Genomic DNA, 12,242 nt, shown 5'->3' with positions numbered 1-12,242 from the left:
CGTTTATAACCGGATTACGAATAATTTGAATAGATTTTTAATTAATTAAAAATACTAATTTTTCTCCGTGTACCTACTTAAAAGAAAGTTGTACTCTTAAACTTCTTAATTGTTCTGAAATACATAAAAAAGATATTGTATTATATTCATTGACTAAATAAATAATACAGCAGTGAGTCATAATGTATGTGAATTTCGCAAAAGAATCCCATCTGCCCGGTGCCAGTGGGACTCTAGCATACCAAATCGAGATACATTTCGAGGAAGGGGTTGGAATTGGGAAGAAAATGGTTAGAGAAATGTTGGGAATTAACTGGCTGTTGAGATCTGGTCGTTACACACGAATAAGGCCATTTTTTGTTGAAATGTTTTGTTGTATTGGAACAGATGTAATTTACAAGTTAATAAAATAAATACAAAAATATACACAAATACAAGGAAATATAAAAAAAAAAACGTATCGCACTCAGACAAAGCCTGTGGGTAGGTATTATAATAATAAGTTTAATTTGTAGAACTCCATTTTAATTTTTGGTTTTTCTTTCATATATTCAACAACATTATTATTAAATTTACAAAAAACAGTTTTTTTTGTTTCGTTCTGTCTCGCCCTCTGAAGGCATTATCAAGCTATCAGGCATAATAATAATTACACAGCAGAACTTGTTTTTTTACATTACATTTTTACACAAAGTGTTCTTAGTTTCCTAGGAAGAATTATATAAAATGCAATTATAATCGAGATAAAAATTATAGAAAAAGAAAAAAAATCTGTCTATGAGTAAAGACTATATTGTAGATTGTGACTATTAAGACTAAGAAAAAAATGCAATGGGGTGCTGCACATACACATGCATTTGGCTAGAAGGGTTTGAATTTTTCGCGAAATTGCTGGTGGCGTGTCAATAACTTTTAGATAGTGATTGCTATAGATTCGTTTTGGGTCCTAAATATCACTGTTTTGGAACAACTGTTTGGAAGGGTGAGTTTTGATTTTCAGGGGTTTTATGTGATTATCGTAGATTCCGCCCCAACCAATTACTCCATTGGTAAGGAATGAATGAACTAAAATAATTTTTTCCTGTGTGCTGAGTCTTTTTTTTTATAGTGAATGCCTCACACGAGTCCCAACTGCTCCCGTCTGGAGCCAGTGAGACTATGGCATCCCCAATTGGGGGATGTTGTGAGGCTGAAGGTAAGTGGGGAAGGGAAAGAGGAAGGTGGGGAAGTACCTGGCTATTCAGATCTAGTCACTAAACACGGCTAAAGCCATTTGGAGCAACGTTTCAATTCTGAATGGTGGTCTTACACCAGGGCGATACTGGTAGTATTTATTTATTTATTTTTATTTATTTATTTAAACGCCCATAGGGCTTTTACCTATAATAATGTACATCTTTATTTTTTAGTTATACAGATTACATATAAAAATTTAAAAAATAAAATAAAAAAATCAGTGTTAGCAAAATACAGGTTACATAAAAAAATATCAGAGTTGACAAAATATGTTACATAAAATATAAGAATTTTAAAAATATAGGTATGGATAGAGTAAGTGAGACGAAAAATATAAAATCTTCCAAAATCCACAAAATCAACCATAATGATAATAAGAAAGTATAACAATAGTTTACAAATTAGGTAAAAATAGTTCGCACATACTCCTTTTAAAGTTGGCCAAGTTCAAATTATTGTCAAATACATTTATATTATTTAAGTATTTGTTACCAAGACTGTGTAAACGTTGTATTGGAGAGTGAAAACTATAGTTGGAATGAGATGTATGTATGTAAAATGTTGATATTTGCCTAGTTGTTCGTGTAGGTATGTGTAGATTTATTAAATGCAGGAGTTCACAACAATCGAATTTAGAGTTCAATAATTTTAATAAAAAGGTTAGGTCGTTTATTTTTCTTCTGTTTTCTAATGTCGGAATATTTAAATGATTCAATAATGACTGGTAATTTATGTGTTCTAAAGGGATGTTAAGTTTAAAATTGACGAAGCGTAGAAATTTTCTTTGAATTCTTTCAACATTATGAATATGTACATTGTAGAAGGGCGACCAAACTATGGAGTTATGTTCTATCAGGCTTCTAACAAGGGATATGTACAATAGTTTTATGATTTGTAAAGATTCAAAGTTTTTAATTGTTCTTAATATAAAACCTAATGCTTTCATACCCTTATTCACAGTTTGTTGAATGTGGGCCGTAAAGTCTAGTTTCTCATCCATTATTATGCCAAGATCTCGCATTTTCTTTACTCTTTCTTAATTTGTTTTATTTATTGAATAGCCAAAAAATTGTGATGTTTTTTTTCTGGAAAAGGTCAAAATTTTGCATTTTTCTACATTTAAATATAAATTGTTTTGTGAACACCAGTTATTTAGCATGTCTATATTAGATTGAAGAACTTGACAGTCGTTTAAGGAAGTTATTTCTTTATATAATTTAATATCGTCGGCGAATAGCAGTACATTGACATTTTTAAAGCAGTTGACTATGTCATTTATAAAAACAATAAATAAAATTGGGCCAAGATGACTACCTTGCGGTACGCCACTAGTGGCCAAAAATGGTTTAGATAAAAAAGATTTTATTTTAACAAGTAAAGTTCTACCAGATATGTAGCTACTTAACCAGCTTAACATATTTGCTCTGATTCCTATAGCATGAAGTTTTTGGATCAGTACTTTGTGAGACACTTTATCAAAGGCTTTCGAAAAATCAGTATATATACAGTCAACTTGTTTATTTTTAGAAAAAGACTCCAATATATAGTTTTGAAACAGTAGTAAATTTGTTGTAGTTGATCTACCTCTAATGAAGCCATGCTGTTTGTCATTTATTAACTTTGTTAGTGTGGGATATATTTCTTCCAAAACTAAAGATTCAAAGATTTTGGGTAATACAGATTGTATGCATATTGGTCGATAGTTTGAAATTTCAGTCTCGTCACCTTTTTTAAATATTGGAATAATATAGCTGGATTTCCAGTAGACGGGAAAATATCCAGAGGATAGTAGGTGGTTAAATAAAATGGTTAGTGGTTTAGACAATACGGAGGAGCACTGTTTTAGAAAAATTGGCGGGATGGAGTCCGGGCCTGCAGACTTGTTTATGTATAAGGAACTTAATTTTTTTTTTGCAAGATTCTTCGGTGATGTAGCAGTCTATTAAATGTGTGGTTTTTTTGAATGTGTATGAAGGAATATTTTCTTCTAGTGTTTCATCATCATAAACATTTTTAAAGAAATCAGAAAAAAGATTTACAATGTCTTGCGTATTGTTGGCGTATTTGTCATCCATGTGCATTTCTGGAGGATAGTCTGTGCTGTCGTTGTTTATTTTTTTAATAAATTTCCAGAGATTGTTCGAGTTTAAGGCTGTGTTCTCGATAGAATTTATATATGTTTTATAACAGATTTTAGAGAGATCATTGCATTTTTTCCTACTTTCACTGATATTTGTATAGTCGATTTTCTTCAGAGTTTTTTTGAATTTTTTATGTATTTTTTTTGTTGTTGTAGTGAGGCTATTAGTTCTGATGAGAAGTAAGTTGGATATGTATGTTTTTTAGGAGTAAATAGTGGTACATATGATTTGATAGTGGTGGAGAATATTGAATATAGATTTTCTAAGGAATCGTCGGTATTAACGTCAGACAAAAAAGACCAGTCAACATGCGAAAGATGAGAATTTATAGATTCAAAATCTGCTTTTTTGTAGTTGAGAGTTTTTTCAACGGGTTTCGGCTCGACGCCACATATATTTAACTTAATATAAAGAGGGGGGTGATGATTATCAACAGGTAACAGAGGATCATTACATTTCTCAATGAACAATTTAGGATAATTTGATATTGCTAGATCTAGTAAACGATCATTTATGTTGTATATAAAGTTATGTTGTAAAAGATTTAAAAAATTTGTCATATCTAATATCTCACGTGCACGATCATTTTGACTTTCATTAACAATGAAACCACTATCACTTGTTTTCCATTTTAGGTTAGGGAGGTTGTAATCCCCGAGAATAATAATTTTAGAGTTAGGGTATTTGTAGAGTAGATTTTCAACGTCTTCGCTGTGGCTTCGATAGAGTTTCCGGCATCAGATAGTGGCGGTGTGTATAAAGTTGCAATTATTATCTTTTCTACAGTGGTATCAATTTGTACAAATAGTTGTTCGAGTGTATTATTTTTTTTTAAGTTTTCTTGACATCAATTTCTTCTTTATTGCAATTAGTACTCCGCCTCCCCTTGTTTTGGAACTGGATTTAGAGTTTCTATCGCAGCGAAAAATTTTGTAGTTGTTAAGTCCGAGTTCTGTTGATTTTATTTCCGAGTCGAGCCAAGTTTCTGTCAGCACATATACGTCGTAATGGTGTAGCGATATTGTAGAACGTAGTTCATTTAATTTGGTGCGTAGTCCCGCGCGTTCTGGTAGTATATCTTGAGTTTGCATCGTTTTTTGGCGGTGTTTGCACTATTTTAGGGTTTCCGTTTACATATTTTATAGTAATATCATATTCGCCATTTGACTTTCGTTTTTCCAGTTCTTCTCTTAGATTTTTTAGATGTTTTTGTTGAAAAATTGTAGCATCTTATTGTCAAATTGTAGTATCTTCCACTCTTAAAGGAAGGGAAGGATAAGAAGTTCTGGGAAAGAAAAATGTATGATGGGTGGATTTAAATCTAGAGATTAGTTTGTCCAGGAGTGACGGACGCACGAATCTATCTCTCCCGCTGCGGCGCAGGGCGATGGATCAAGAGAGACCAGTTGGAGAGGTCAAAGGGTTTCCCCAAACTCTCCCGATCTGGCACGCCACGTAGATGGTGGGCAGTTGCATCCTGAACACACATCACTCAGTTGACACCAAACGTAGCGAACCACTTGAGGTGACCAATGGCAGAGATGTTGATTATCTAATTAATGGTTCCCGGAGCGGCTATACCCAAACTAGCCACCCCCAAATTGATGTTAAATTATCTCAGTTAATGTATAGTTTTTTCTACATGGTTGGTGCTCTTTAGTAGGCAGTCTATATTTACAACTAAGTACTCAAATGTGATTTCCTATCTTGATCTGTTCACAGTTTGAGCATGTTGTCGGATTACAATTGACATTGTGAAACTTCAGATTAGGATTAGTTTTATAGTCTGACTTTTGAGTGCTATAGAAAGAAATTAAATTAGTTTTATCATTTCCGCAAGGTTTCGATTCTGAACGGTGGTCTTTCAGCAAGGCAAGATTGATAGTATGCAGCACCCTATAAATTGCTTTTCAATTAAAACTTTTGACATTGCACTCAACTTTAGTAGATCAAATATCTTTTTATATCACTGAAGAAGATAATACTAATAAATTTAAATGAAACATGAAACCGAAAAAGACACAGAAAAATAAAAAATACAGTGTTTGGCAACTAAGAATAGAACCAAGGATCTCTTCTTACCGTGACAGACGTCTTAAACCACTCGAACATGAGGACCTCTTTATTAAGCGTAATATTTATCAATATTATATTTAAAATTCAGAAATAACAATATAATATAAATATGAGGATGACAATAAATAGGTCCCAATGGTCGAGTGGTTTAAGACCCCTGTCCCGGTAAGAAAGGAGATCCTGGATTCGATTCCTAGTTGTTACTGTTATACTTTTATTGTTCTGTGTGTTATTCTGTTTCATGTTTCGTTTGGATTTTCTTATTATTATTTTCTTCTTCAATGATATATTACATTGATGTGTATAACCTTCCAAATAAGTTAAAAATAAAAGTTGTTCTTGAATATCTTTTGTATTACTTTACGTTGTTGAAAGCCATAATTTTTTCTTGAGAAGCACTAAACCTTTTTGTTGGCTAGTACCCGTTGTGGAATTCAATACAAGAACCTTTTTCTATCTTTCAAGAGCCATACAAATATTCTTGGTAGCTCATTATTTGCAAACATATATCGCATTATTGGGTCCGAATTTTCCAATTTTCCGCCAGGTAGTTTGCTCTAAAATTTTATCAATAAATACCGAAACTATATTCTTAGAAATAAGGTCAAGTGGTACTAATAAGAGCATTTTTCCATTTTCAGACAGCCTTAACCAAATTGGTGGATAATGAACTCTTTATTAGGAACCCTACCAGTAAATTCTGTTCCAAGAATTTCATTTCCCTATATGACATATTCAAATCGTTTTACTGTAATTTTTTTGGTAAAATTGATTCTCTCGGAATTACAGGATTCCTTTGTCGAGACGTTTTTGTATGTTGGAGGAGTGGAAGATGATAACATAATATAATATGTAACTTAATCAGATGACCGGTTTTCGGTGAAAGAGTTAGTATTTATTTTTCGTAATTTCCCTTATATTTATTGGCAGGTATTGTGCAGACATCTACTCAATAGATAAATAACCCTATGGATAGGCTGCTTGGCTGCAATAGAACGAATCGAGTTCCACACTCCCGCCTGTTCCTACTATATTTTCTAAGAAGGCCTATGGAATTATGGTTGATTGGTTAAACAATTATTGTATGACATATTAATCATCCGAAAGCGACATTTAAATATGGAGCAAAACTTATTGATAGCACCATTCCTCTTGTTATACTATGCTGTGCTAGAATTTGATCTGCCGTGTGGTATCTTGAACAAGTCGTGGTGACGACTAAGACTGAAGTTTTCAGGAACGTATAAGCAATAGCATTCCAAGAGGAACGGGCTAGCAATAGAGGTACACTATATCAAAACTAAGTATTGCAAGATTTGCAAAATGTCTGGTTTTCATATAAAGATTAAATCTGTTCGTTGCCTCAAGGAAGTCCATAAGGTGCATGAACCTCGGATGCATGTATTTAATTTGGTGCAGCGTCCATGCACCACCAGTTTATTGCAGTTTGCTTCTTATAATGCCATCGAACATGGCTATCATTGCATCCGGATTAAACTGTTAAGATGTTCTGCTGACAAACTTCAGGAGTTTGTAGCAAGCTGGAGTGTGTCGTGATGAGTCTCGATTGTCATGATACGAGCATGAGCTTCGTATGGTAGCCGAAAGTACACAATAAAATTGTAATATGTAAAAATGTATTTAAAAAAAAAGGACAATTAGTAGACTTGTTGACCTATACTGTAGACTCGGTGTAGTGTTTGCCTTTTTAACATCTTACCCGTACCCTATTTTCGCCGAAGTACTATTTCACAAATAAATAATATGGCGTTAACACTTTTTACAGATAATATAATATTTTAAAGCTCCATAAGAATGGCGTTTCAAAAAATCTATGCACTAACCTAGAAGTTCAGAATGGAAAAACTATAATACCATTCGACCCTTTTTTTATTACAAGATAATACATTACAAAATGAATATAATGTATAATAACAATGTAATAATGTATTATTCCCAATGAGTTTATAAAACTCATTTCGGGAAAGACAACATTAGAAAGGACAAGGCAAATAAATAAAATACATTAAAATAAATAAACGCAGATGTTATTATGGAGTACCAGAGAAAGATTGTGTATGTCATTGATGAAACTGCTAAGGAAATATCTTTTAAGAGCTTTTGTCAATGTTTTTTTGTTAGTTGCCGGAAGTTTTAAATTACTAGGTAATGCACATTAAGAAATACAAATATGAGGAAAATGAGTATTGCTGATTTATAAAAACCTGTTAAAACGGGATAGCATGCCGTTTTCTAATAAACTTTAAGTGCTTCCATAATATATCGGAACACGTGTTCATGCACCTGCATTTGTCCTAATATATAAACAGTAGAATTTAAAAAAACACAAATAATATTATATTTCCGACATCGCCATAACACGTTCGAGTTTTATTAGGAAACCTGTTGAGCAATTCGTTAAAGGCCTGCAGTCCCATTTTTAACCGGAATATAATATTTGAAGAGAGTTTTAATAAATTACCAATATCTTATATCAGTAAATTTTCTTCGTTTATTTTCTCTAAGCTCTTAGATTTTTCTTCTCTCAATAACGAAGATGACATGTTACAAAATAATTAAAATTTCGGGTGATACTCGGAGAATCTTAGCATAATCTGATCAAGATCATAAAAAAACGCCATCAAATTATCCGGCGCATTCGGCTCCGTATTATTCTTAATCGTTGAACATTAGTCGCTTTATTCGTAAGGGTTTGATTCGATGATGTCGCTAATGGCAGGCCTATGATTAGGATCACAAGCCGATGTTATGGTTCGATTGTTCATGCGTAATTCCCTGATTGTTCTTGTGAACCGTGAGCCGATTGATTGGGCACGTCCCTCACGACCCAGTTCACATTTCACCCTTGACGCTTCGTCGAGTTATCAAAGCGGTCTAATGAAGAGGTGGATCTTGAGGTATTTGCTGCATGACTGGCCGAGTCTGATCCGATGCTGTATACAAGTAATCAGCGGTGCACAACCATTGCACAATCTATATAATAAAAAGGCCATCTTATCCATTTTTCAATCTAAATCTTGCACGGACGATCGATAAAGCCCTATATAAATACGATATTGGCAAAATCCATCATGGTCAGTTAGCGATATTTGCGAGCACGGTCTGATTAGGGCAGATTGATAAGAAATATTCCGACCTATGATAGACAAATTTTAGCGACGCCTCGAAAATTAGAGGAGGCCTATGCCAGTTTGCCTCTTGGCATAGGCCTCCTCTAATTTTTCTCGTATTTAAAGTTGCAACATTGAGTATTTTGTTTCTTTTTGTTGTACCTCTCGATAAATTCTTTAGTTGCATTTAAGGATACACTGTGAATTTTTTAATGCCTATAACACATAAAATAACAGAACAAAAATTGTTTTTAATAATTTTCGGAACCCACTTTGCGATTTTTTTCTATCGAGGGAATTTCATATAATTAGTGTTTCGGCGTAACAAATGCATAGATATAGATATTATCTTCAAAAATAACAAACATTTTAACTAAAAAAAACTTAAAGAATCAATGAAAAACATATTATAAATCGGTAGAAATTGGGTATGCGGGGGCCCGCCAAAGTTCAGATTCCAGTACTATTTTTTGCTTGTACTTTCTCACTTATTTGCATGTATACACACGCTTTTTTACGAAGATAATTTTAACAATGTGACTGCATGACCATTTCCTAGTTAAATTAAGAATATATTTGAACACGTGTCAACAAAATTAGTTATAGGCATCTAGTCCCGTTTTTAAGAGTAAAACGGATAATTTGACCATATTTTTAATAAATTATCAATATTTCATATCAGTAAGTGTGCTCCGTGTATACTTCATATGGGATTTGTGGAATCGCACTGTTCTCCAGAGTAAAATTAATTACTATGGTAACCATTTTCTTTTCAAATCTGTAAGAATTTCTACAGCAATCAATTTTTTTAACTTTTCAATAATGGTATATTTTATGAATCTCTTCATTTTCATTTGATCTGTCACATTCGTTTCATCTCCCGGAATTTCATTCTCGAATGTATCAAACAGGTTAGTGCAATTATAAACTTTCATTTTAATATCTGAAGAATGTGCGCTATTTGAAATAATAATCAATGCATCGTCAGAATTAAAATGTCAATCATTAAATAATTTATCATTTTCATACGGAAGTATTTTTTTCAGTTTTTCTTTGTTAAAAATTTGTCATATGATTTTTCCAAAGCCATTTGAAAATTCATGCAAAAACCACATAGTATTTGAATTAAGAAACAATGATCCTAAAAAAATGTTTTACTATAGATATTCAATCTACTTCGAAATGTCTTTTACAACTTAAAAAAATTATGAGTGAATATTGAATCTTCCTACCCAGGAACTGGAGTCGGTAACTCTACCGTAGGACTGACATTTATTTCGTATATTTACTGAAATAAATGCGTGTATGTCCAAGTGTACATAAGTAAAGGATTTCCATTTATTCTCGAAAAAAACGTGAAATATTACGAAAAGTATGTATTTTGAAAAATTATTCAAATATATTTTTTTATTAAAAACAATCGTCTATTGTAGAAATAAAATTCATTGATATATCGCTGTGTAAAAACTTATTTTTTAATATGTAGAAATATCAATTTTGTCAAAGTTTGCAATTTTCGAGTTATTTTTAAATAATTATGGCTTCTCACAAATGGACAGAGTTTTTTATTATTCATCTTGTCTAACAGTTATTGAATTTGCATTTAAACTGTCCCATGAAAAATAAAAGTATTTAATTTGATATAATGTAAAAATGTAAATATTTGTCTTTGTGAAACGCTTTTTAGAATTTTCTTAACGATTTAGCCGGGTACGGCTCGCGTTAAAGTGGTTGTGCATCACTGCCGTATATTGTACTCGTATCTAGTAGACACTCACTCGCCCTGCCCATATAATCCATAACGGACTTTGATTGATCAATTTACTACCTAAAATAATATAAAAACACTTCGTCTTCTTTCAAGTAAACAGAGGGATGAAAGCTTAAATTGATCGGAAAAATGGAGTGTTCGATAAGTTAGTATGTTTTGTTTAATAGTGGAAGATTGATAAGGAACAAGAGGGGTAGGGGGTGTCACGGGTATCACGGTGGCTAATTCCACCCCTACTTCTCTACATAAGAGCAAGTATTGTATTTATTTGAAAAGATAATACAAAACGAATACATTGCAAAAACGTTAGAAAAATTACATAAAAATGATTGATATAATACGTACATAAGGTTACATAAAGCACAAAAAAACATAAGAACAAAGAGATATAGACTTAAGAATACTTCGTGCTCAATTTATTTTAGGACATGTATAAAATATCCACATTACCTGCGAGGCAGTTAATTAATCTAATAAGTCTTTCCAGGAGCATCAACATTGATTGGTAAGTTAGTTCTGCAAATGAAAAGAATCAAGTCCGTGTTTCAAGCTTCGCGTGAAAGTATCCGGGACATAGAATCCTGTTTAAGCTAGAATGTCTGGTATTGATAATAAAGCGATCAGAAGCTTATAAGCCACCAGCAGTAATTCGACATTCCTTCTAGAATTAAGACAGCAGATATCCAGCATTCACGAGATAAATGCTTTTTAAAACGGCTATAGTATAAAAACCGAACTCTATCGTTAAAGGTATCGTAAAAATATTTTTATATGTTCTCGATCATTAGTATATACACGGGGTCCTCTAGCCCCCATACCTGAGATCCACTCTCGAGAATGCTACGCACTAAGCTAAAATAAAGCATGTATCTTATAGCGCACAAGATTCTTAACTGTCTAGAGCAAGTTACTATCTATCACTCTCAATTTGAGGGACATAAAGTGGCTAAAAGAAGCGAAAGAGGGAGAGGAAAAAAGTAAGAGGAAATTTTGTAATAATTTAGCTACTTACATATTATGTTAACTAAACAAAGCTAAGCCATTTTTATGTTACCCACAAATCTCAAATGTCAGAAGTAAGTGATTATTATAATATAAAAATTATATAAATATATATATTTATACCCCCAATTTAAGCAATGTTGTGAGGCATGAATATTGAATATAGATAGTAAGAAGAGAAAGAGAGATAAAATGGGAAGATTTTATTTACCTGGCTATTCAGATCGGGATACTAAACGAAGTGGCTAGTTTTGAATATTTCGTTTCTGAATAACGGCCTCACCTGTACTAAGAGCATTACCCACTCTGGGACGAGGAATTACATTTTATTAACGTACTATATTTCAGACAGGTACTATATTTTTAGCATATTACGCGGGTGAATGGATGAACCCGTGACTTCTTTACAACTTACTCTACTACGAAGGTCGTTTTGCTGGATACCGTGACAAGATATTATGTAAAATCGATTTTAGAAATATCTAATATGCATGATCCAGCCATTGTTCCGAAATTTCCCAAAGCCAAACAGTACTTGGAAACGTATTACTGAATTCTGGATACCTTCGTCTAACCGTTGAACTTTCAAAATACGTATCAATATTATATTTGTTCTGTGTTTTGTTCAGTTCATAGACATCTGATACTCGTACTGCTCATAAAATATTCTCGGGTTAAGTGTGTCGGGGGATTAAGAAATATGTTCGTGTCAAAAATACAACAACATCTTCATAATGTAATAAAACACCCCATTATAGTTGCTCCGAAGCGTGAAGTCTTATTGAATATAACTTGTTCAATGTTCATCCAACAACCGAGATGATGTTATCATTATTTATTTATCTGTGAATTCTGAAGTAAGGACCTTCAGGAAATAATTCACAT

This window comes from Hesperophylax consimilis, chromosome 5 (assembly GCF_061612785.1).
Source record: "Hesperophylax consimilis isolate HC1 chromosome 5, BYU_Hcon_1.0, whole genome shotgun sequence".
NCBI lineage: Eukaryota > Metazoa > Arthropoda > Insecta > Trichoptera > Limnephilidae > Hesperophylax > Hesperophylax consimilis.
This window is presented reverse-complemented; position numbering follows the sequence as displayed.